Genomic DNA, 27,736 nt, shown 5'->3' on the forward strand with positions numbered 1-27,736 from the left:
GTCTGCACTGCCAAATATGCACCTACCTATACAAAGGGAGGATTTTGCCAGTATCCAAGACCCTTTTTAGCATTCACAGCACAAGTTGGTTGATTAGGACGCAAAACCTTCTGGGGGTGTGGGGGTGGGGTAGAATCTGAAAGTGATATATTTTATTCTCATGTCTTTGAATACTAAATCACTACCTGCTAACTGTTAAGAGTGAAGAGTATGCCAGTCAACACCAACACACTCTGCCAGTTTAATTTAATGGTATTATTTTGCCTTGCTTTGCAATTACTCCCACATTTCCCCAGGGAGAAACTAATGGATTACTAAAAATAAAATGGAGATTAAGTGAATCACTTAGGCTGTTTTGGCTCCTAACTCAAACTGGCTTAAATAAAAAGGAAATGTACTGGCTCAAATGCTTGGACGTCAAGAGAAAGGGCAAGCTTCAGGGCTGGTTTCCTTGTGATTCTGGACTCCGTCCTCCACCCTGTGTGGCTTCTCACTCAGTCCGGAAGCCAGAACGCTGCAGCTACACCAGACCTCACACCAGCACACAACAACATCCAGAAGAAAGAGGCAGCTCTGTCCTAACCATGAGAGGCCTTCTGCCAGAAGCTCCAGGCAAACCCACACTGGAGCCACGCTGGGTAGAAAAGGATTACAGGACCATCTCTGAAACCATCCCCCTGGCCAGGTAACACTCAGCACTCACGGATGCAGCCAGAGTTCATGAGTCAATCATGGACAAGGCAGAAATGAGATTGCTCCTAATCAGGGCGAGCTGCAGTCAGTTCTTCAACCCCATAACATGAGGAATAGATGGGATGCATGATATGGATCCAACCCTAATGTTCAGTCAGTACTATTTACAGGGAATAGCCTGAGCAATACTGTATCAGAATACGAAATAAATCACTATTACACTGTATTTGTATATAAAGTTACAGATTCAAAAAGCAGATAACAAATGACTTCATCTCTTTGAGAAAAGTAGATTTTTAAAAATTTTGTTTCTATGTTTTCATTTCTCTAATCAGAAATTTAAACACAGAAAATCAACACTTTGTAAAGCAGGTAGGTCATAGGAAGTACGGCATAGTACTTACTATATTCTTGTGCCATGGCTACTGAAATTTAGACAGCAACATCCACACCAATAAGGTATAACCTGAAATAAAATTAGAAAAAAAACCTGGTTAAGTACACAATAAATTTCACTAAAATACAATAGCTGTATAACTTTCACAGGTCTTATCTTTGTTCTAGAAGAGGCAAACCAGCCTTTCTAAGGTAAACAGTTGCTTTTAAATTAGACATTGGAGAAAAATGTCTCTAGTATTATAATATTTCTTTTTTTTTTTTTTAAAGACAGAGTTTCACTCTTGTTGCCTAGGCTGGAAGGCAATGGTGCGATCTCGGCTCACTGCAACCTCCGCCTCCCAGGTTCAAGCGATTCTCCTGCCTCAACCTCCCTAGTAGCTGAGATTACAGGCATGTGCCACCACGCCCGGCTAATTTTGTATTTTTAGTAGAGACGAGGTTTCTCCATGTTGGTCAGGCTGGTCTCGAACTCCCGACCTCAGGTGATCCGCCTGCCTCAGCCTCCCAAAGTGCTGGGATTACAGGCATGAGCCACCGCACCCGACCTGTCTGTAGTATTATAATATTTCTAAATATTTTTAAGGTCACGTGCATCTTTGTAGAGCTGACCGTAACAAACCAAAACAAACAAAATACCTTTTTGTCAAGTACTGTTGCCCTGGACTGCTATTTATAAAGCTGAAACAAAAAGGGGAAAAAATAGAATTATTATTTTTCTCTTTTTGAGATGGAGTATCATTCTGTCACCCAGGCTAGAGTGCAGTGGCACAATCTTGGCTCACTACAACCTCTGCCTCCCAGGTTCAAGCAATTCTCCTGCCCAGCCTACCGAGTAGCTGGAACCAGAGGCGCACACCATCATGCCCAGCTAATTTTTGTATTTTCAGTAGAGATGAGGTTTCACCATATTGCCCAGACAGGTCTCGAATCCCTGACCTCAGGTAATCTACCTGCCTTGACCTCCCAAAGTGCTAGGATTACAGACGTGAGACACTGCGCCCAGCTGAAAAATAGAATTATTAAACAGACCTCAAAAATCATGTAGTCTACTCACTACAAGACACAACTAACCTGTTCAACCCAACGCAATTTAAAGCTAGATAAATCAGCTTCAATTTCCAAATTCCTTAACTTGAAGATCTGAGGAGACAGTTCTCAGGAGAAAAAAATGCAAAAATACGATTCCAATATCTGACACTGCATCATCTGATTTAGTAAAATCTATGAATATTCAGCACACTATGGAGTGCTGAACAAACACACCCATAGAATTTGAGATTCTTAAGACCCTGGGATTGCTTTTAATATTCAAAAGGGAAAGATAATAGCCGGTACAATGGCTCACGCCTGTAATCCCAACTACTCTGGGGGCCGAGGCACGAAAATCGCTTGAACCTGGGAGGCGGAGGTTGCAGTGAGCTGAGATTGTGCTGCTGCACTCCTCCAGCCTGGACGATAGAGCGAGACTCTGTCTCAAAAAAAAAAAAAAAAAAAAAGGAAAAATAAGAACTCTGTCCTTATCCAAACCTCAGGCCACATAACTATACAACAAACCACACTTTCAATTAAGAGGGACTGAAAAACATAAAAGTCTAACTAAGCTTTAAGACAATGAAGTTTCCAGGTAGTATGATGACAAGGCTGAGGATCACTGTCCACGTATCCACAAATACAGTGTCTAACTTCACTTGCCTTAGTGTGTGTGAGATTCAGCCATGTTGCTGTATTCATTATAGTTAACAAGTTTTTAAAAATTTTTTTTAAAGCATTAAAAGGAGAAAAGTGGAAGCCTCAAAACAGAAGGAAATATTTGCAATACATATATCTACCAAAGGACTGATTCAGAACATATAAAGAAGTCCTTACAAATTAATAAGAGGGCTGTGCACAGTAGCTCATGTCTGTAATCCCAGCGTTTTGGGAGGCTGAGGCAGGAGGATCGCTTGAGCCCAGGAGTTTGAGAACAGCCTGGGCAACATAGCAAGACCCTGTCACTACAAAAAAATTAAAAAATAAAAAAAATTCAACATCTTCCTTGGTTTAAAAAATAAAAATAAATAAAAATAAAAAATTAGCTAGGCATAGTGGTGTGTGCCTATAGTCCCAGCTGTTTGGGAGGCTGAAGCAGGTGGATCGCTTGACCCCAGGAGTCCGAGGGTGCAGTGAGCTCTAATTGCAACACCACATCCCAACCAGAGCGAGACTCTGTCTCTGGGGGGAGAAGAAAAAGACAAGCCACCCAAACAGAATATAAAAATGGCTAAAAAGCATACAAAAAGGTGTTCAACTTCATGCATCACCATGGAAATACAAACTAAAACTACAATGAAATAAAATTACATAATGATGAAAATGGCTGAAATTTTAAAATCTGACAACACCAAGCCTTAGGATGTGCAGCAATTCAACTCTCACACAATGCTGATGGGAATATAAACTGTAAAGCTGTTTGGCAGTATCCAATAAAGCAGAATATAAACATACCCTGCAACCCAGCAATTCCACTCCTAGGTAAATGCCTCCTGGGAATGTGCATACATAGATCCCATACAATAATTTTCCAATAACTGTTAGTTGTAACAGCCGAAACCCAGTAACAAATTGTGGAATATTCATATAATGGAATACTACAGAGCAGGAATCAGGATTTTTTCTTTTCCTGTAAAGGGCCAAATAGTAAATATTTCAGGCTTTGCAGGCCATAAAGTCTCTGTCCCTGTCACATCTGCTCAAACCTGCCTTTGGAGTACAAAAGCAGCCACAGACAATATGGGCTTGGCTGTGTTCCAATAAAACTTTATTTACAAAAACAGCCAGTCCACCAGCCTTAGTTTTGCCTGCTACACAGCAATGAATATAAATGAACCATAACTAATACAAGAACACTGATAAATCTCACAAACATACTGTTGAGACAAAGAAGCCAGACACATGAAAGAATATACTGTATGATTCTGCTTTATAAAGTTCAGTAATAGGTAAAACTATGTAAGTCAGAATAATAGTTTCCACTGAGTGTAGGATGTAGAGGAAAATACAGACTGGGAGAAGGAAAAGGGGGGAAATTTGGTGGGCTAATAATATTAGATTCCCTGATTTGAGTGGTAGTTTCATGACTATGTTCAATTTGGGAAAATTCATTAAGGTATAAATTTCTGATGTACTTGTCTTCATTCTGAAGAAAAAAAGTAAAACATTTCAGTAATTATTATAAATAAACAATATGGGACACATTACTAAGTGGATGCTTTCTCATAGCGTGCTATACCCAGATTCAAATACTGATGCAATGCAAGCCTTGTGCCCTCACAAAGCAAGTTCCTGAAGCTTTCCCTTCACATCTACAGTGTGATGTCTGCATCGCAACTAAACTCCTCTTCCAAGTTTCATGTAAGACTTGAGAACGAGCTATGATTAGATAGCATACACAGGAGTGGCAGGAGGTAAATGCAATACAGAGCGAGGAAGGAAAGTAACAGATGGGTGAAGAGACTGGTAGAAATAAGTTCCTGCATTTTAACATAATCTGCTAAGTAAGCAATACAGAATTTAACAAGTAACACAAACAGCTTAGAAACACAATTTGGAAGGTCACTGAACTTGCCTTTTGGACATTAAAAATAACGACAATTTAAAAGCTTACTAAGGCTCTTAAAAGACTGATGAAGGGATTTATTTCTGGTACAACAATTTCTTCCAATCTAACAGATTAAATAGGAAGTTTCAACTTTTCAACTGAAGTAGCAAACATGGCAATGATACAGTCTTGACTTTCTAAGCCGACATGTTTTCACATTATAAGGATTTACGTTCTATTGTATGGGCTTATGTCATTAGTGAAATGAAAAGAGAAGAAATAAAGAAAAGAAGGTGAAAATAATTGAAATCTAGTCACTACAGGCCGGGCGCAGTGGCTCACGCCTATAATCCCAACACTTTGGGAGGCCGGGGCGGGCGGATCACGAGGTCAGGAGATGGAGACCATCCTGGCTAACACAGCATGAGTGTTCACTAACACAGTGAAACCCTGTCTCTACTAAAAACACAAAAAAATCGGCCGGGTGTGGTGGCGGGCACCTGTAGTCCCAGCTACTCAGGGGGCTGAGGCAGGAGAATTGCTTGAACCCAGGAGGTGGAGCTTTCAGTGAGCCGGGATCGCATCACTGCACTCCAGCCTGGGCAAGAGCGAGACTCCGTCTCAAAAAAAATAAAAAGTCAGTTGGGCTACATGGCAAAACCCCATCTCTACAAAAAATACAAAAATTAGCCAGGCGTGGTGGTGTGAGCCTATAGTCCTGAGGAGGCTGAGGTAAGAGGATCACTTGAGCCCGGGAGGTTGAGGCTGCAGTGAGCCATGATCATGCCACTTCACTCCAGCCTGGGTGACAGAGCAAGATTATTAAATGTAGGGCGAGTAAAAGGCAAGTGAAAAGAAAATAAGGAAAGGAAGTCTTCCCACAGAGGTAAGAATGGAAATAAGTTTTGAATGATTACAGATAGGCAAGGTTAGGAGAATAGAAGTATCACTCTAGGCAGAGGGAGAGAACGTATGCATGGAGACATGAATGAGTCGGTCATATCTGAGGTATAATGAGAAATCTGAGACAACCAGAATGTGATGTAGAATGACAAGCTTAAACTGAGATGTAGCCAGGTGCAGCTGATCATGCTTATAATCCCAGCACTTTGGGAGGCCAAGGCAGGAGGCTACTTGAGCCTAGGAGTTTGAGACCAGCCTTGGCAACATAGTTAAGACTTCATCTCTATATAAAAATAAACAAATAAATAAAACTGAGATGATGAAAGGACTTGTCAATCACACTAAAGTTTGAATTTTATCTTACAAGCATTATGGAACCATGGGAGTGGGAACCGGGGAATGAGAATGGAATACAAGGAATAGAGGAGGAAGTGGCATGTCTCAAAATATATTTTTTTGCATAGTTTTGACATTTAGAACCATGGTAATGTTTCACAAAATAAAAAAAGCAAACAATTAACATCAACCAGTATATAAGGGGAACCTAAAGTGAAACATAAACAGTAACAACTAAACTGCATTAGGAATACGTAACATAACCACAAGACCACCCTGAAGGGAATGCAGAAGAACTAACCACTGTGGAAGCCAGTATCTTGACTACAATAGACACTGAGGCTGGAGACAAAACAAACACAGAAAGGAGAAAGGCTAGAATGAATTCCATGGTGTTGATTTGAATCAGCGGTATCACTATGAAATCATGATTTTTAACATGTATTTCAATAGACAGGAACAGATAAATGTAGATATGTGTATATATACATATATGCATTTCCTAACTCTGTCCTCTGAGAGAGTCTAAGGGTAACTACATCTTAATAGCACAATTAGCACCCAGACGGTGGTTTCTAAACACCAGCCTTCAATAAAAAGAACCAGGACTACTTGGAGAGATGTCTGGCTGCAAAACTGAGACAGGGAAAATATCAGGTGAGCCCGAAATATCTTCTGGTGCCAAAAAGTAAGGAAGTACTCAAAAAAGCTGGGGAAAGTGGAACCAAACTGAAGAGGCCACATCTGGAACAATTTAAAGGATTATAACCCATAGGATAAAACAAACATCCACAAGTCCATAGTGATAAAAAACAAATAACTGAATGTGTAAGTACATGGAAGAGAAGGCCAAGCTCTTTCTTATAGGAAAATTTTGACACATGCAAAAAGGATAATGGAAGTAGAAAAACCACCATTTGACAAACACCACAGATTAAAGAAAACAAGGAAACATAACTAACTGCAATGTTTGATCCTGGATTGGACCACGGTCCAAACAAAAGACATTATTAGAACAGCTGACAAAAAACAAATGCAGTGTACAGATTAGTTAGCAGTATTCTATCAAGGTTAATTACCTGATTTAGATAATTTTACTACAGTTATGTAAGATATTAACATTTGGGAAAGGGTAGATGAAAGTTGTTTGACATATCTAAGTTTTTTCTAAAAATTCTGAGATTATGTCAAAATAAAAAGCGAAAAAAAGAAAAATATGGATAGACAAGGGATTCTGAGTCATAACCTTCATCTAAAATCTAGTTTCAGGTCTTTTTCTCTCTATGCCAAATATTAAAGCTAACAAAGTGTGATATCTAAAAAAAAAAAAATATATGCATATATGTATAAATGAGAAGTTTGAAAATATGAGCAAATAAGGGACTGTAAATAACCAAACAGAATGGAAAGAGAACCAAACCATCGAGAAATTTAAAATGTGATAACTGAACTTTAAAAAAATTCATTAGGTGGATAAATCACAGAATGGACACAGATGAACACGGAATCAGTGAAATGAAAGACTGACCTTGAAAAATTACCCAGAATGTTTCTCAAATAAAAAAATACAAACCTTAAAAGAGAGATTAAGGCCAGGTGCAGTGGCTCACACCTGTAATTGCAGCACTTTGGGAGGCCAAGGCGGGTAGATCACCTAGCCTGGCCAACATGGTGAAATCTCATCTCAACTAAAAATACAAAAATTAGCTGGGCGTGGTGGTGGAGCCTGTAATCCCAACTACTCGGGAGGCTGAGGCAGGAGAATCACTTGAACCTGAGAGGTAGAGGTTGCAGTGAGCCGAGATCGTGCCACTGCACTCCAGCCTGGGCAACAAAGGGAGACTCCATCTCAAAAAAAATAAAAATAAAAAGAGAGACATTAAGAAGCTTAGATGACACAGTGAATAGAACTAAAATCTGCCTAAAAGGAGTGCAACTTGACCATTCCAAATCGGAAAATCTGAAATCCGAAATGGTCCAAAACTTCAGACTTTTTGAGTGCTGACATGATGCTCAAAGGAAATGCTCACTGGAGTTCAGGTTTTCAGATTTTCAGATAGGGATGCTCAACTAGAAAGTATACTACAAATATTCCAAAATCTGAAAAAACCTGAAATCCAAAACACTTCTGGTCCCAAGCATTTCAGATCAGGGATACTCACACTATACTAGAAGAAGATAATGGAGAGACTCTCTGGTATAAATGACACCAATCCCTGAATCCAGAAAGGCCAGCAAACAAGAAGCAATTGAAAAATCAATACCAAGAGACATAAAAGTAAAAATACTGACCACTAAATAAAAAGCAATCTTAAAAGCAGCAGAGAAAAGAAAATCACCTACAAATGTACACCAATTAAGGTGACGGCTTATTTCTCAAAAGCAACAATGGAAGCCACAAAAGAGAGAGAACTATTATTTTCAATAAACTAAGAGAGAGAACTATCAACCCAGAATTATATAGCTAGAGATAATTCCTTCTAGAACAATAAACATTTTCAGGGCAAACAAAACCAAGATTTTACCATCAATAGACACACACTAAATCATATGACTTTTGCACAGGAGGAAAATGATCCCAGATGACAGACTTAAAAAGCAGATGAATGGTGATACCACACAAAAGATGACAATCAAATAAAGGGTTAACAGTCAGATGAAAAACGACTGACCCCATTAGTCATGATAAATAAATCACAATGTGGTACCACTACCTACCCATTGGAATGGCTGAAATTAAAACCATGTCATTAAGAATGTGGAGCAAATGGGACTCTGTTACGCCTTTGGTAGCAGTGTTAACTGATACGGCTCCTTTGGAAAACCGGGAGCATCTATTAAAGTTGAACATAGGAATATGCCATAACTCAACAATTTCACACCTAGGTAGACAGCCAGCATAAATGGACATATATTTGTAGCAAAAGACACTAATGAGGTTCAGCACATGCTACTTCAAAATACGGCATCTTAGCATTTGAGAAAACCACAGAAGCAACCTTCTCCTGTCCTTCTACTATGAAGTAGGCCATAAAAGAATTCTCTAGCCTTCCTCTGAAGTAGGTTGTAAGACCTTCATTCCACAGGTACCCTCCCTATACCTGCAGGAAAGGAATGCCCTTATCTCTGAAGACACAGGGACATGGAGCAGCTGAACAAATAGGCCTGGTTTATTACCACTGCCTCATACTCCCTTTGCCCAATCATACTTCTGCACAACTGTCCACTCATCATCAAATTTAGCATAAAAATAGAGAGATGTCCCTGCTTCTTTGGGTCTTAAATTCCTGAAGACTCCTGTGTCACGTAAAACTTGTATTAATAAATTTGTATGCTTCTCTCTTGTTAATCTGTCTTTTGTGACAGGATGTCAGCCATGTACCTAGCCACTGGAAGGAAAAAGAAATCTTTCTCCCCTACAACATAAACAAGGATGTTCATAGCTGTGCAATTCCTAATAGTCCAAAACTGAAAACAACTGCAGTGTATATCCACAGCAGAAAGAAAAGATAGGCTGGGCACAGTGGCTCACACCTGTAATCCCAGCACTTTGGGAGGCTGAGGCAGGCAGACTGCATGAGTCCAGGAGTTCGAGACCAGTCCGGGCAACATGGCGAAACCCCATCCGTACAAAAAAATTAAAAATTAACAAAACATGGTGGTGCATTCCTGTAGTCTCAGCTACTCGGGGGGCTGAGGTGGGAGGATCACCTGAGCCTGGGAGATGGAGGTTGCAGTGAGCTGAGATCACATCACTGCACTCCAGCCTGGGTGACAGAGCAAGGCCCTGTCTCAAAAATAAATAATAATAAGGAAAGAAAAATAATTGAGGAGCTCCATATAACAGAATACTGTAACAATAAAAGTAATGAAACATTGCTACCTGTAACATAAATTATCATGAATGTAATGCTGAAAGAAGAAAGCCATATACAAAAGTATACACTACCTAATTCCATTTACAGAAAGTTCAACACCAGGCAAAACGAATCACTGCTATAATTCACAGGAGTCCCATCAGGGGCTTCTAGAGTGACACTTCATTTTCTTGATCGCAGGACTGGTTTCATAGATGAGTCCGATTTTTGAAATTCACTGACCTATCCACTTATGATCTGTGCTCTGTGTGTATATCATACTTCAAGATAACATTTATTTAAAAATAAATAATAAGCAAAAACACTAGCAAGAATATCACAGAAAGAATACTGTGTTCTCATGGCATCCTATCAGTGACAAACAATTTTGATTTGTATTCTTACCAATGATGTTCACTTTGATGAACTGATTAAGGTGGTATCTGCCAGGCTTCCACCACTGTAATTTATTCTTTCCCGCTTTGTAATTAGTAAGCATTTCATATGGAGGTAATCTGAAACTACATAAATACCTGGTACCTCATCAAGCTTTCAGTTAACGCATTTTATTACTCAAAAAAAATTTGTTTTTTAATTTTTTTGAGACAGGGTCTTGCTCTGTCACCCAGGCTTGAGTGCAGTGGTGCAATCACAGTTCACTGCAGCCTCGATCTCCTGGGCTCAAGCAATCCTCCTGTCCTCAGCCACTAAGACTATAGGTGTGTGCTGCCACTACACCCAGCTAGTCATTTATTCATTCTTACATTTATGTTATTCATCAATTTATTCAGTGGGTTATAATCCATTACTATTATTTTTTACTATAATTAATCACTATTGTAATCAATCAATCATTTTTTTCTGTAAGAGACTAGGTCTTACTCTGTCACCCAGGCTGGGAGTGCAGTGGTGTGATCATAACTCACTCAAACTCCTGGGCTCAAGCAATAATCCTGCCTCAGTCTCCTGAGTAGCTAGGATTACAGGTATGTGACACCATGTCTGGCTATTTTTTTTTTTTAATTTATTTATTTAGAGGTAGAGTTTTGCTGTGTTGCCCAGGCTGGTCTCAAACTCCCAGCCTCAAACAATTTTCCAGCCTAAGCCTCCCAAGTAGCTGGGATTATAAGCGTGAGCTGCTGTATCTGGCAATCATTTCCTCATTTTCTGAAACTACATGTTTTGGTCTCATTTCTCCAAGGAGTACTGGCTCCTTTTATTAGAGAATTGTATTTAGAAATCAAGATTAGGGTGCCAGATATGTTCATTGTTATTGGGGGATACTTTCAGGCACTGTCAATGGGCAGTGCTAGGGAATATAAATTCATGTGTGTTATACATCTACACATATATCTACATCCATAGGATTTTATTAGGAGGGTTTTTGTTTTTGTTTGAGGCAGGGTCTCACTCTGTTGCCCAGACTGAAGTGCAGTGGGGCAATCACAGCTCACTACTGCAGCATCAACCTCCTGGGCTCAAATGATCCTCCCACTACAGCCTCCCAAGTAGCTGGGACTACAGGCACGTGCCACCACAACCAAGTAATATTTCTAGTTTTTTGTAGGGATGGGGTGATATGGTTTGACTGCGTCCCCACTGAAATCTCAACTTGAATTGTACCTCCCAGAATTCCACGTGTTGTGGGAGGGACCCCAGGGAAGGTAATTGAATCATGGGGGCTGGTCTTTCTCATGCTATTGTCATGATAGTGAGGAAGTCTCAAGAGATCCAATGGGTTTATCAGGGGTTTCCACTTTTGTTTCTTCATTTTCTCTTGCCACTGCCACAGAAGAAGTATCTTTTGCCTCCCGTCATGATTCTGAGGCCTCCCCAGCCATGTAGAACTGTAAGTCCAATTAAACCTCTTTTTCTTCCCAGTCTTAGGTATGTCTTTATCAGCAGCATGAAAACAGACTAATATACAGTGTTTTACCATGTTGCCCAGGCTGGTGCTGAACTCCTGAGCTCAAGTGATCTGCCAGCCTCAGCCTCCCAAAGTGCTGGGATTACAGGCGTGAACCACTACATCCAGCAGGACATTTTAAAAACTCGACAAATTCCAATCAATGGTGCCAATACTAGTAATAAAAAGTAAAGAAAAAGAAAAAAACTTGACAAGCTGACTATACGTGAAGTTCACGTGAAAAATCAAAAGCCCAAGAAAAATCAAGATACTACATATGAAGACAACAGTAATGAGGGGATCTGCCATACCAACTATTAATTATAACACAGTAAGACTTCCAGGTTAATGGAGAAAGGTTAAATTATTTAATAATGGTACTTGCAAATGTGTTTATGCATGTGGAGGGAAATTAAACTAGATTCCTGTTCTATTCTCTATATAAAAATAAATCACAACTTAACTAAAGACTTGCATTTAAAAAATAAAATACAAAGAAAAAATTTTTTTTATTTTTTTATTTTTATTTTTTGAGACGGTCTCCCTCTGTTGCCCAGGCTGAAGGGCACTGGTATGATCTTGGCTCACTGCAACCTCTGCCTCCCAAGCTCAAGCAATCCTCCCACCTCAGCCTCCCAAGTAACTGAAACTACAGGTGTGAGCCATCAAACCTGGCTAATTTTTGTATTTTTTGTAAAGATGAGGTTTTGCCATGTTGCCCAGGCTGGTCTCTAACTCCTGGGCTCAAGCGATTCACCCGCCTCAGCCTCCCAAGGTGCAGGGATGACAGGTGTGAGCCACTGTGTCCATCCAGCCACTGCAGTTGGCCTCATTCTATATTAAAATAAAAAACTTCTGTTCATTAAAGGGTACTATGAAGAAAATAAAAAGATAAGCCACAAATTAAAAATCATATCATCAACAAAATATAAGTATCCAGAGTACATAACTCTTATAAATGTATAAGATAAACAATCCAAGAGAAAAATATATAAAAGTTACAAAATACAAAAAGTCCTTCAATACAAAAAAACGATGTTCGGTTTCCTTCCTTAGTAATTAGGAAAATATAAATGAAAAGCACCTTTCACACTGCTAGCTTGACTAAATTTAAAAAGTCAAACAATGTCAAGAATGTGGCAAAGCTGTGGGGCAACAGAAACATTCAGATGCTCTGGTGGGAATGTACATTGGTACAATCACTTTGAAAGACAGTCAAGATGTTAGGTAGACAGATGGTATGGCATATCCTACCATCCAGCAATTTCACTCTTAAATTTACGTTCACTGAGAGACATATCACCCAGAGACACATACAATTGTTTATAACCACAGAAAACTGCAAACAACTCAAATTCCAACAGTAAAATAAGAAAACAGAATGTGGTTTTGTTTGCAGGAAAATCAGTGAACCATGATGTTAAATGCATCAAGTGAAAAAACTCAAGGGGAAAATGTCCCTCAGTATCTATGCTGAAAGAAATTTGTAATAAACAAAAAAAAAAAATTTTAATTACATTACAAGCTTACTGAAGGCTGGGTCAGTATCACTTAATAGTCATCAAAAGCTTCCCAAAAGTTTTGCACTAGGTATTCTAGATGTTTCCAAGACATATACAATTATGTCCACCAAGACATAATAACGTGATCCCCCAGTTTTGAAAATGATAGTGAGTCCATGGCACACACTAGATTAAACAAAACAAAACAAAACCATAGATGCCATTTTTATTTATAGAAGGTACTTACATTCCCAAACTTCAATTAAAACTCTTGAGAAAGCACCATTCACACTGTGGTTTTTTAAAAGAAAAAAAAAACTGTTTTTTTGTTTTGTTTGTTTTTTTGAGACAAAGTCTCATTCTGTTGCCCCAGCTGGAGTGCAACGATGAGACCTCGGCTCACTGCAACCTCCGCCCCCGCCCCGGGTTCAAGCAATTCTCCTGCCTCAGCCTCCCAAGTAGCTGGGATTACAGGTGCCCGCCACCACACCGGGCTAACTTTTGTATTTTTAGTAGAGATGGGGTTTTGCCATGTTGGCCAGGCTGGTCTCAAACTCCTCACCTCAAGCAATCCGCCTGCCTCAGCCTCCCAAAGGGCTGGGATTACAGGCATGAGCCACCACACCTGGCCAAAAAAAAAAAAAAAAAGGTATTTTTAAAAAAAGTAAGTCTCACACTTATAATCCCAACAATTTGGGAGGCTGAGGCAGGAGGACTGCTTGAGCCCAGCCTGGGCAATACAGGGAGACCTCATCTCTACAAAAAAATTTAAAAATTAGCCAAGCATGGTGACACATGCCAGTAGCCCCAGCTACTCAGGAGGCTGAGGTGGATTACTTGAGCCCAGAAGGTCAAGGCTGCAGTGAGCTACGATGGTGTCACTGCACTCCAGCCTGAGTAACAAAGCAAGACCCTGTCTCCAAAAAAAAAAAAAAAAAAAAGGTTAATAAAAAAATCCTGCTATTTTATTAGTCAGCTACAGGGACAGGTGAGATTGTTTCTCTTAGGCTCAGGTCAAGTAGAGTATCAATTCGTTTAAATATATATGTATTTAAGAACAGTATAATTTCAACCAAAATAATTAAACTCTTCAAATCAATATAACTGGATTTTAAAACAAAACCAAAAACAAGCTCACATGAGCAGAATGCTTAGAGTTCTATCCATGACGCCTCCGATTTCAATCAGCACTGGTGTCACCATTGCCAAGCTGACCTGATCCAACGTAGAGTGAGGTGCACTTAGAGGCCTAGTAACCACCCTTAAAGCAAAGGGTTCTCTATACCACTTAAAGTTAACACATTTTAACAGTCTGAAAACATCATAAACAGTTAAATTTGGCATCAAAGATAACTATCTACTTTTCTTGGGTTTAAATGCTATATAATAAGCCAGGCACGGTGGCTCACGCCTGTAATTCCAGAACTTTGGGAGACTGAGGCAGGCAGATCACTTGAGGTCAGGAGCTCAAGACCAGCCTGGCCAACATGGCAAAACCCCATCTCTACTAAACAACAACAAAAAAATTAGCTGGGCCTGGTGGCATGTGCGTGTAGTACCAGCTACTTGGGAGGCTGAGACAGGAGAATGGCTTGAATCCAGGAGGTGGAAGTTGCCAAGATCATGCCACTGCAGTAGAGCCTGGGGGACAGAGTAAGACACCGTCTCAAAAAAAAAGAAATGTTACATAATGATGTTCAGAATTTAGAATATTATGGACCATATTATATGGGTGACATTATGTACAAAATCTTTAAAACAGATGGTAAGTTACATAGAGACATCAAGTGACAGTTCTAGCTGATTCAGCTCTAATTCATTGTTTGCTTTCTAACAGCACTATTTCAAAATGAGCAATTCCATAGCCCATAGAAGAGATTCTCATTTTAAGTAGAGGTGACACCTTTACTTATGTAAGACGCAATTATACAGGTTAACAGAAAAAATGAATTGCTACAGAATACACTAGAGATATGTTTCAGCAAACCATTAGTTTTCATTCTCAAGGGTATGTACCAAGTGTATCAGCTTAGCAGTCACTGAACTTATTAAGCCGTAATTTTGCTACACGAATTCTCCATTCTCTCCTTCAGAGCACTCTGAATAAATCAGAAAGCAATGTTTGCTTTCCTCTCTACAGTAACAACTGTGTACTTGGCCTGAATTCTAAATAATCAGGTTCTTTATGAAATTTTTGGAACTTAGCCAATATACAGATCTTTTCACTAAACATAAGCATGAAGGAAACAGGCTCAAATCATAACTTTCATATTTAACTACTCAAAATGGGGGAGAACAGCCTCCTCAGACAAGTAGGATAAACATGCACAGAACTCTCCATCACCATACATGCTCTCCTGCCACTAAAAACAGAAATGTTTTTGAGAACTTGAAGCACAAACATTCATTTGGATGTTTGATGACATCAGCATCTATAGTCTAAAATCTATTGATATAATCCTTAGCACACAGTGTCTTTTACACTGGTTGAGAGCACACTAGGTGTGATGGTTAGTTTTATATGTTAACGTGGAGAGTCTATAGCACTCAGTTATTTAATAGAACACTAATCTAGGTGTTGCTGAGAAGGTATTCTTTAGAGGGGGCTAACATCTACCATCAATTGCTTTACGTGAAGATTACCTTCCACAGTGTGGGTGGGCCTCATCAGAGTGTCAGAGAGAGCAGCTAGTCAGACACAAATAGGGCAGGACTGGGCCCCCACACTCCCAGGAAAGTTAGGCAATCATCAAGTGGTGGACAGGCAGTTGTCACACTGCCTCACTAAAATAATAACAAGTCGCAGGCAGCACCAGGGAAAGGCAGTCTCCCTATAGATAGGAAACACCTGAAACTGGTGATCAGCAGCTTCCTAATAAGTTCTCAAGGGGTGGGTGAATAACCTCAAGCATGTGCGTTAAGACACAAAATGGCAGAGTATGACCTTCTAGGGACATTCTCCTGGTAAGGGAAGAACGCCTCAGGCAAGCGTATGTACAACTCCAGTAAACACACTGCACATGCTCCCCTCCAAGCACTAACAGACCACCGTGCATACAGACAACCCACCCCAAGGGAAGAATCGGGGGAGAAGGGACGCCAGACCCTGGAAGTATGCTAACATATAACACCCCAAGTCAAAAGGTCAAACCCCGCACTTGTCCTTCAAGTCGCCCTCAGTATCTTTGCAGATACTGCATCGCTTCCAAGTGTACTTTCTTTCCTTTTGTTCCTGCTCTAAAGCTTTTTAATAAACTTTCACTCCTGCTCTAAAACTTGCCTCGGTCTCTTCTTCTGCCTTATGCCCCTCAGTCAAGTTCTTTCTTCTGAGGAGGCAAGAATTGAGGTTGCTGCAGACCCGTACGGATTCGCCGCCGGTAATGAAAGGCCTTTAGAGCAACAGCGGAGGACTCCTAAGGAAGAAGTTCTGCGTCATGACCACAGCATCAACATCTGCGAGTTTCTAGCCTGACCTACAGATTTCTAACTTGCCATCCCTAACTGGCTTACTCGCCAATTTCTTTCTTGAAATCAGTCAGGCCAGTGTCAGTAGCTTACTCCTGTAACCCCTGTCCTTTGGGAAGCCTAGGTGGATCACTAGAGCTCCGGTGTTTGAGACCAGCTTAGGCAACATAGCAAGAACCCGTTTCTATAGAAAAATTTAAAAATTAGCTAGCCACAGTGGCACGTGCCTTTAGTCCCAGCTACCTGGAAGGATGAGGTAGGAGAATGAATCCCTGAAGCCCAGGAATTTGAGGTTACAGTGAGCTATGACTGCACCACTGCACACAAGCCTGAGAAACAGAGCAAGACCCTGCCTCTAAAACAAAACAAAACAAAAATCGGTCAGTATCTATTTCAATGTCTGTCTCTCTCTCTCTCTTTACACATATAAATATATTTGTATTTATAAACACACACACTCTGGAGAACCTTGATTGATACACTAGGTAAAAAGAAACACTATGTTTCTTCTACACACACCAACAAATTCCAACATCAAATCATCAAATAGGGAATGGGGAGTTCCACAACAACCAAGTGTCCAATTCTTGGCAGACACCAAGACACCAACCAGATGTCTTACAGTTCAATTCTATGGTGATACTGTCTACCTGGAGTTAGCTATTGATGAAGAACGCCAAACTCTGTAAAATACTTGAAAAGATTTATTCTGAACCAAACATGAGTGACCATGGCCTGAGGCCTGAGGCACAGTCTCAAAAGGTCCTGAGAATACATGCCCAAGGTGGTTGGGTTTCAGCTTAGTTTTAGGGAGACATGAGACATCAATCAATACATGTGAGGTATACACTGGTTCGATCTGGAAAGGTGGGACAACTTGAGGGGGTTGGGGGAAGTGGGTCTCAGGTGGATTCAAAGTCTGATTGGCAAGTGGTTGAAGGAGTTATTATCTAAAGACCTGGAATAAACAGAGAGGAGTGTCTGAGTTAAGATAAGGAGCTATGGAAACAAAGGTTCTTACCACATAGATGAAGTCTCATAGATGGCTGCCCAGAGAGACAACTGATGATCAGACCTTTAAAAGGGGCCAGACTCTCAGCTAATGTCTTCAGGATAGGGAGGGCCTGGAAGGGGAAAGATCTAGTTAACAGAGATTCTTTATAGATGCACATTCCCACCCACCCCCAACCCCCCCGACCCCGGCTTCCTCACACACACAAAAGATGGCATTGCAGGGCATGTCAAAATATGGCAAAGAACTTTCTTTTTTTTTTGAGACAGAGTCTCACTCTGTCACCAGGCTGGAGTGCAGTGGCGCGATCTCAGCCCACTGCAACCTCCGCCTCCCGGGTTCAAGCGATTCTCCTGCCTCAACCTCTGGAGTAGCTGGGACTACAGGCACGTGCCACCACGCCCAGCTAATTTTTGTATTTTTAGTAGAGACGGGGTTTCACCACGTTAGCCAGGATGGTCTCGATCTCCTGACCTTGTGAAAGAACATATTTTAACGTAAAATATTTCCATTTCCTCCTTTATCTGTCATGTGATGTTATGCCAGAGTCAGGCTGGTTAAGTAAAACTCAGTTGATGAGATTTTATGATTTACAGAGTGACTCCCCAGGCCCCTGTAGGAATTTGGGCAAGAGATAAAAAGGTCAGAGTTTAGTCTTCATAGCTTAGATCCCACAAGGCTGTTCCTACTTCAGATGCTAACCACCAAGTCCAGGCCTCAGGTATTTCTTACCTACAGAAAATAAACTGTGTGGGAGGTGGGAAGGGAGTTTCCCATGACCCCCTCCTTGAGTTTGAGAATTTCCTAGAAGGACTCACAAAACTCCAGAAAACAGGTACTTCCGTTCGCCAGTTTGTTACAAAGATACAAGTGAGGAACAGCCAAATGGAAGATGCATATCGTGGGGTAAGGGAGGAGGCAAGCCCTCTCGGGGCACAGCACCTACACGTGTTCACCAACCCAGAAGCTCTCTGAGGCTGTCCTTTTGGAGAGTTTTCTGGAAAACTCTCTAAACCTCCGGCCCATCTTTCCTCCATGGAACTAATGGGATGGGAAGGAAAGTTCCAAACCTCTACTCACATGATTGATTACCCAGGAAACCAGTCCCCATTCTAAAGCGGTTCAGGGGTTTTCAACCATTGGTCATCGTATTAATATATAAAAAGACACTCATCACTCCTGAGAGGTCAAGGGTCTTCGAAGCTCTTGTGTCAGGAACCAAGGACTAAGACCAAATACTGTAACAAAAGATGCTCCTGCCAGGAGCAATGGCTTATGCCTGCAATCTCAACACTTTGGGATGCAAAAGTGGGCAGTTTGTTTGAGCCCAGGAGTTTGAGATCAGCCTGGGCAACAAAGTGAGACCCCAACTCTGCAAAAAAAAATAAAAAATTTAGCCAGGCGTCTCAGCTACTAGGGAGGCTGAGGCAGGAGCATTGCTTGAGTCAAGAAGGTAGAGGCAGCAGTGAGCTGTGTTCACACCACTCTACTACAGCCCGGGCAACAGTGAGACCCTGTTTCAAAAGGAAAGGTGGGGGAGGGGGGCTGAAAATGCTCCTATCATACCCTATCAGTCAAGAAGTTTTAGAAGTTTTAGATCTGTGCCAGGAACCCGGGTCAGAGACTAAACATATACTTTTTATGTCACACTAGGCAACATGGGAAACACTGAGTTTTAAAGGTTTTTAAATTTAAAAGTCATACAAGGAAAAAGGCACTTTAATTCAATTCACCTGGGGAACAAAGGCATCCCTTGTTTACTGAAAGATCATACATAATGACTGAAATAATCCCCAACTAACTAAAAGAAAAGTAGATCAATGTTAAGTGTACTACACTCTCTGTATGAAAAACATTTCAGGGGAAGACAGGGGAACATTAGTTCTGATGTGGGATCTGGGCAAAGGGGAGGAGGGCTGGAAGAAAATCAGGCAAAGTGAAATGGAATGCCACACCTGAGCTGAGCTGTCAAGGCCGGTACTTATTCACCCAACCATTTTAAGCTAATACTGTTTCAAGACTATGTCCCAGATGTTTTACTTTGACTGTCTCATCGATTGGTTCATACCAACATTAACTGCCACACACTATTATTATCCATAATTCTCAGGAGGGATGGAGGAGCTAAATACACAATTCACAAAGGTGACACAGCTATGAAGTGGTACTGGGCCCTGATTTGAGTTACTGAGCTGTATGCACCCCTGGCAATAATTCCCAGGCGAAACAATAGGGCAAAAACATTCTATGCCAGATAATCTTAGGAGCAATGTCACAGGCATATTAAAAGTAAATGGTATATTATGTTTGAGATTTGTACATAAAGAAAGGGGATTAGGCCAGGCACGGTGGCTCACACCTGTAATCCCAGCATTTTGGGAGGCCAACCTAGATGGATCACCTGAGGTCATGAGTTCAAGACCAGCGCAGCCAACATAATGAAACCCCCGTCTCTACTAAAAATACAAAAACTTAGCTGGGCGTGGTGGTGGGCACCTGTAATTCCAGCTACTTGGGAGGCTGAGGCAGGAGAATTGCTTGAACCTGGGAGGCAGAGGTTGCCGTGAGCCAAGATTGTGCCACTGCACTCCAACCTGGGCAACAAGAGTGAAACTCCATCTCAAAAAAAAGGTGGGGGGGATTAAGGGGAACTAGCATGAGCAGAAACAAAAAAGCAACCTGTATAAAGAGAAAAGATTTTTGGTTCAAAGTTGCCAAGAACTGTTAAATAAAATTTATGGGAGGCCACTGTTTTGAACTGAGCTTCTGCATTAGGCACCAGCAGTCCAGATCAAAGTGGAGGCACTTGTGTCAAGTTGAAACTTTAATACAGATAAATCCCAAACAGGCCAGTGTTTCCAAAAAAACCCAGGAGATTCACAGAAACCAATCCAAAAGAGCCCAGTCAACCTGAACTGGCATGTTACGGAAGTTCCTGTCTCTCCTGCTTTAATCCTTACAAGAAAAGTAATCTGAAATAACCTGAAGTTAACAAAATCTGCTCTTTTATATTGTACTGTTTGCTTGAGCTTTCTTTTTTTTTTTTTTTTTTTTTTTTTTTGAGATGGAGTTTTGCTCTTGTTACCCAGGCTGGAGTGCAATGGCGCGATCTCGGCTCACTGCAACCTCCACCTCCCGGGTTCAAGCAATTCTCCTGCCTCAGCCTCCCTAGTAGCTGGGATTACAGGCGCCTGCCACCATGCCAAGCTAATTTTTTGTATTATTAGTAGAAACAGGGTTTCACTATGTTGGCCAGGCTGGTCTAGAACTCCTGACCTCAGGCAATCCACTGGCCTCAGCCTCCCAAAGTGCTGGGATTATAGGTGTGAGCCACCGTGCCCAGCTTGTTTCCTTGATCTTGCTCAAGCTACCTTACAAAAAAACAATTGTTCTGCCATGCACAATGGAGCTCCAAATTTGTAGACGTATGCTTCCCAGTTCATGAATAACTAATAAAAACCAATTAGATGTTCAAATTTGTTGAAAGATTTTGTTTTTAAATACAACCTACAAGTTTACCTTTTTTCCATCCTATCTCAACTTAATAAGAAAATAAAAACACAAATTCGTGAAGTACAGGAAATCCCAATACAGATGATATCAGTAGACCAGACCAGTGAGAACTTCTGAGAAACAGAAAGCATATGGAAACAGTGTGAGGACAAACCCCATAGGGCCAAGAGAACTGCAACTTCTTACAAGTAAGAGGATGGACCTTCAAATAAATTTTCCTAGCACAATCCAGGAATAACTAACCATGTCAGCCAATTCTGGGAGAAGCAGCAGGCCTTGGATGGTGAGCCAGGGAATTAAAACCCGCACATCTTATGGGAAAATCTACCCTACCCAACAAGGTACACTCACCATGGCTTCTGTAATAAGAGTCTACATGCACTACCAGGTGAATAAGAGTCTTTACAGCAAAGCTGAATTCAACTTTTTAGTTCTACCACTTACTACAAATAAATCTATGACAATCGCTACTCATCCCATGAAAATCAGCAACACGGAAAGGAGTACTGAACTCAAGAATACCTAAAAAAAAATTCATACAAAAAACAAAGACTATGTTTTTTTAAAGTATAATAAATTCCCTGAAGAAATTCAAGGAAACATGATATGCATAAAAAGAAAAAAAAAGGCCGGGCATGGTGGCTCACGCTTGTAATCCCAGCACTTTGGGAGGCCGAAGCGGGTGGATCACGAGGTCAGGAGATCGAGACCATGATGAAACCCCGTCTCTACTAAAAATACAAAAAATTAGCCAGGCGTGGTGGCGGGCACCTGTAGTCCCAGCTACTCGGAGAGGCTCAGGCAGGAGAATGGCGTGAACCCGGGAGGCGGCGCTTGCAGTGAGCCGAGATTGCGCCACTGCACTCCAGCCTGGGCGACAGAGCGAGACTCCCTCTCAAAAAAAAAAAAAAAAAGAAAAACTCTTTGGTTAAAACATAATTGTTCGGAAATAAAAGTATGCAGGGTGAATCAGCATCAGCTCCTGGAAGTCTGTGGCTGGCTTCTCTACCCTGGATGCCATCCCCAGTGGACATACCATGTTCTACTATCTTCTCTCTTTCTAAAATCACTTCTTTGGCTTCTCTTCGGCTTATAAACATGTACAAACTTCCTTTAAATTAGAAAAAGTCTTTCCCATGACCCAGATTCCTTTTCCAAATAAAGAAGTAATGAGGTGAGGAGGTGTTAAGAAGCTGAATGGATGGTCTATTATAAGAACAAAGAAACAAGAGAAAAATGGGGAGGGATAGTTAGTAACATAGCAAACTTAAAGTGCCACCTTTACTGGAGGAGATTACAAATTAAGAGCCTGTATATAGAACTTTGTCCATAAGCATATTTTCCTTGGCCCATGGAGTGTTTTACAGAAATTCAATTCCATTTTTTAAAATCATGTATTTAAAATGAAAATACAGATCAACAGCTTCTCTTGAAAAACTGGTAGATCTGATAGCTTTGAGGCCACATTCCCAAACAGCAATGGTGGCTGGAGCCAAATGGCCAGCATGAAAAGCGCATTCTCCTCCTCTCCATAGTCCCCAAGACTGTCTTCCTCACCTTGAGCTTATACCGGTTACCATCTGTCGTCCCACTTGCTCTCTTTTTTTCTTACAGTAGGAAAATATTTTCTCTTATCCCAAGGCCTGCTTTTACTCATTACCATTGTTTGCCAGGCCCCTGCAGGCACTTAAGTTTGTGAGTCTGCTGCAGAATGATGGAGTCAAGAGAGGAGTTGAAAACACAGACCTCTGGCTGGTAAGAGAAGGCTGACAGGGCTAGAGTTATAGCTTTAGGGGAGCTTGATATATGTTAAAATGAAAGAAGACTGAGCTCACAAAAAAGAATATATTAAAAGGAAATGGCAATAATGAAGGAACTTTAGGAAATAACCATAATTCAAGTCAGTATGAGAAACTGAAAGGTAAGTAAGTAACAGTAAGGGAAGGAAGTACAAGGAGTGAGATGGTCAAGACAGATTTCAAAATGAGTTAAATTGATGGTGCACAGATTACAGCAAAAATTCATTCAGTTGTGACACTCCAGCCGTAGAAAGAGATCATGGTCCACTGTAAAGTAATCTACTTAACAACCAAATTCAAGTCTAAACTACCCATGAAACTCAACTACACATCAATTGATTAAGGTTAACACAGAAAGATGAGTGTCTTAACTACCGTCAATGTAAATGTTGTATCAAGGTCTTGGAAGACATTTTTCATTGACCAGAATTATCATATGACAAATTTTATCTTATGTTAAAAACACTTTCAAATGAAACAAACAGGCAGGAAAAAAAAATTAGGCACAAATCAACAACAAAATTTCCCTCCAACTGCTGCACTGTATGAGAGTACATTGTGCTGTCATATTAACAAAAATGGTCAGTGAATAAAGTGAAAAAGTTACCAAGTTTTCCTCTAAATTTTTGTCACGAGGAGAGCAAAAAGGCCCATTTAACCTAGAAGGTAGGAATTTAAGGCATTACACTGCAAAAGCCATCAGACTGTGAATAAGCATAATATCTGTGCACATTTGGCTTAAAAAGAACATAATTTAGAAATTCTACAATATAAAATAGGTATCTCTGCTATGGCTTTTGTATTAGACTACAAAACAGGCCAGCCAAGGTAGCTCACGCCTGTAATCCCAGCACTTTGGGAGGCGGAGGTGGGTGGAGCACTTAAGCCCAGGAGTTCCAGACCACCCTGGGCAACAAGACGAGACCCTGTGTCAAAGAAGAAAAAAAGGAAAAAAAATAGATTACAAGATAGATAAATGTGAGATAATAATATGGAGAGAATTCATAGAGAAATATAAATTCAATATTAAACATGTAAAAATACCCTTATTAACAATCAAAAAAATAAACATTAAAGCAAAAATGAAGTACCATCATTGTACAACTACTAAATTAGCAAAATAATATTTTGTACATTTGGCCCAGCACGGTGGCTCACACCTGTAATCCCAGCACTTTGGGAGGTCGAGGCGGGTGGATCGCCTGAGGTCAAGAGTTCAAGACCTGCCTGGCCAACATGGTGAAACCCCGTCTCTACTAAAAATACAAAAATTAGCCAGGTGTGGTGGCACACCCCTGTAATCCCAGCTACTTGGGAGGCTGAGGCACGAGAATCACTTGAACTTGTGAGGCAGAGGTCGCAGTGAGCCGCGATCACGCCACTGCACTCCAGCCTAGGCAAAAAGAGCAAAACTCTGTCTCCAAAAATATATATATATGTATTTGCTTGGACAAGTAATTAATGGCACTCCTAGAAAAGGATCTTATGTAAATAATACAACAGAAGCAAAAGCTTATAGGAACAAATATACATTCTACTACAATGTTTTTGAAGCAAAACACAAATAATCTGGAAACAAGTCAATTATCCAACAATAGACATATATAGAAAATTACAGTGCAACAAAACTATAACCTATAATTTTTTGTTCTTTCATGTGACAATAATGGGACAACATGTGCAAACCTGGAAAAATAACTGATACCATGTTAAGGTGGAAAATAGAATACAGGATGAGTATCTCTTATCCAAAATGCTTGGGACCAGAAGCATTTCAGAATTTACGTTTTTGTGGGGATTTTTTTTGGGGGGAGGGGGGAATATTTGCATATCCATAATGAGATATCTTAAGGATGAGACCCAAGTTTAAACATGAAAATTCATTTATGTTTCATATACACCTTATACACATAGCCTGAAGGTAATTTCATACAATATTTTCAATAATTTTGTGCACAAAACAAAATTTGTGTACACTGAAACATCAATGAAGTGCAAACTGTCACATCAGGTCAGGTGTAGAAATTTCCACATGTGGCGTCATGTTGGTGCTCAAAAAGTTTTAAATTTTAAAGCACTTCAAATTTCCCATTTTGGGATTAGAGATACTCAACTTCTAATACACCTACCAAGATTAAAAGTACAGTAGGTAAAGAATGAAAAGCTAGGCCAAGACAAAGATGGAAAAACTCAAAGTTCAAATAAGTATTATATTGGAGTGATACATTTATGGAGCATTTTATTTTTCAATATTATTTTAATAAAGTAGATGAAACAAAATCTAGGCAACATGGGATAACAAGATTGGCACAGAGACAAAAAACTATAGCAACAGTGCTAAAAAAAAAAAAGAGGAAAGAGAGAGCTGTGAGATCCCAATGTTAGACAGCCGTAATGATAAGTTTTGACAAATGAAATAAAAAGAAGTCACCAGCTTTAGAAACTTAGAAAGCTACTAAGGACCTAAGAGAGAGGCATTTCAGCAAAATGGTGGAGACACAGATCTTACACAGAGAACTGCTTATTAAATAAATGAGGTGGGGAAGTATCTGTGAGTGACCCAGGCAATGCGGGGAAATAATTGTTGATCACCTGGGCAAGGAATGAAAGAATAGTGATAGTCTGGAAAAGAATCAAGGTTGAGAAAAGTTTTTTAAACTACAAAATATTAAGGAAAGTGAATGGTCAGTAAAGAGAAACAACGAAAATGCAAAGGATAATGAAAACTACGAAATGGCTCTTGGAGGCCACATAACACAAGAACTCAGGTTATATGAAGCACAACATGGCTTTTCATTGCTCCCAAAAAGCACTCACATTTGTCTACAAAAGTGATCCTTCATTAAAAATTTTCATATCTTCTTAAAATCAGACATACTGATTAGAACATGTCTCCAACAGCATTTTAGCAAAAAGCAAGCCAGAGTTCAAATGAATGATTCTCTACTGACTTCTAAAAAAGGCAGAAGTCCCAAGTGAAACCCCAAATAAAATAATTTTGTTAGAACAGGGAATGTTTGGAATGGATCTAAAATTCACATTTTTCTTCACTTCAACATCACTGAAATCAGTACACATCTTATATTTCCTGGCATCTTAGCAATGTACCATAGTTTAGAAGGCTGCATTTTTTTCTTTTTTAAAAATTTTCCCAGATTCAACTCAATTCCTCACAGAGCATTTTTTTCCTTAATAATACATAAGACAATGGGGTGCCTTACAATAGAAGGTAACTTTTATTTTTAAAAATATGGTATCTTTTGGTCCTTACAAACTGCCCTCACGTGTTACTATATAACTACAACAGAAAAGGAGGTAGAGAATAGAGAGAGGAAAGCTGGCATATGCAGCTTTAAACTACTCTGTTTTATAAAAATAGGAAACTGTGAACATATCACCAGATTTCTGATCCTATAACTAAATGATCCCCATGGTCCTGATTCAGTAACGTTTATTCATGCTCATAAATGCAGAACATAAATCTTACATATACACATTTCACATCACTCCATGTGAGTCACGGTCATGTTACAGCACAGGAAAAATGACATTTAAGGAAAAAGGATAATGAAAACAGCATACTTTCATTTAAACACAAAAACTTTAAAATATTTTTTCTATTGAACAAAGATCAGAGGCAGGAATATTTTTATTAAAAATATTAAACTTTTAAGACTGGGTGCAATGACTCATACCTGTAATCCCAGCACTTTGGGAGGCCAAGGCAGATAGATCACTTGAGGCCAGGAGTTTGAGACCAGCCTAGACAACATGGCAAAACCCTGTCTCTACAAAAAATACAGAAAAGTAGCCAGGCCTGGTGGCACACACCTGTAATCCCAGCTACTTGGGAGGCGAGGCACAAGAATCGCTTGAACCCAGGAGGCAGAGGTTGCAGTGAGCCAATATTGTACCACTGCTCTCTAGCCTGGGTGACAAGAGCCAGACCCTGTCTCAAAAAAAATAAAAATATTAAACTTTTAAGAGAAATACTAGATAAGTAACTATCACTCAGGGCAATTTAATACATATTAACACATTTGCAACTTTTCTGTAAATATAAAATTATTTCAACATAGTTTACAAAAGTAAATAAATATATGCATACATATTAACAATTTTAGTGACAATTTTTTTGGTGTTTAAATCTCAACAAATGGGTTGTCTAGAAACATTAAAGAAAAATATGTGAAACATTTACAGCGTCAAGCATCTTTGGAAATTACCATAATCACAATTAGCCACTCTGAACTGGATGCACTACAAATTTTTAAATGTTTTACAAATAAGGAAACTGAACTTGCCAACCAATAAATGTATTCTACTTCTGCCTATACTGTTGGAAATATAAAAGATAATCAAGTCAATGAAATCAGCATCTTAAAATGTTTCTGCAGCATAATCAGCTTATTGAGGACAGCAATTTACTCAGAGAACATTTAAAAGTGACTGAATATACACATGGGTTCAGCATCAAAACAAAAACAGGTAACATGCAGAAAATTCCATCATGACCTTCTAGTTGTATAACTTTGTAATTTACTTTCACGTGCATTGTTCTTAGGATAAAATGAGCTATACTATTAGATATAAGAACTCCAGATCTTCCCATTTTTAAATAACATTATCTACACCATTTGAAGCTAAACTCAGACACACAAAGTTCATCATGCTAACGTATATCAAGCACATTTTTTCAATAGAGGTCAGGGCATGATGACTACAAAATTTCATGTTACATCATGCAAGAATTGCAACTAACTGTCCTACAGCG

At 39.9% G+C, this 27,736-nt stretch overlaps 1 protein-coding gene across 50 annotated transcripts in view; it reads right to left on the reverse strand.

Moving 5' to 3' along the window:
* The window catches only part of SIPA1L1 (signal induced proliferation associated 1 like 1), a 428,639-nt gene that overhangs the window by 220,076 nt on the left and 180,827 nt on the right, over positions 1 to 27,736 (reverse strand). For 38 of the 50 annotated variants that reach the window (XM_063644113.1, XM_055288952.2, XM_055288937.2 and 35 more), the window contains 2 exons: positions 17,660 to 17,762; positions 1,098 to 1,159 (listed from right to left, as the gene is read on the reverse strand). The gene's annotated coding sequence lies outside the window, so the exon portion shown is untranslated. Of the gene's footprint in view, positions 1 to 1,097; positions 1,160 to 1,728; positions 1,771 to 16,453; positions 16,587 to 17,659; positions 17,763 to 27,736 lie in introns of all 50 variants that reach the window. The other 12 variants (XM_063644079.1, XM_063644087.1, XM_055288946.2 and 9 more) reach the window with 2 other exon arrangements.

Source organism: Symphalangus syndactylus, chromosome 8, assembly GCF_028878055.3.
Source record: "Symphalangus syndactylus isolate Jambi chromosome 8, NHGRI_mSymSyn1-v2.1_pri, whole genome shotgun sequence".
Lineage (NCBI taxonomy): Eukaryota > Metazoa > Chordata > Mammalia > Primates > Hylobatidae > Symphalangus > Symphalangus syndactylus.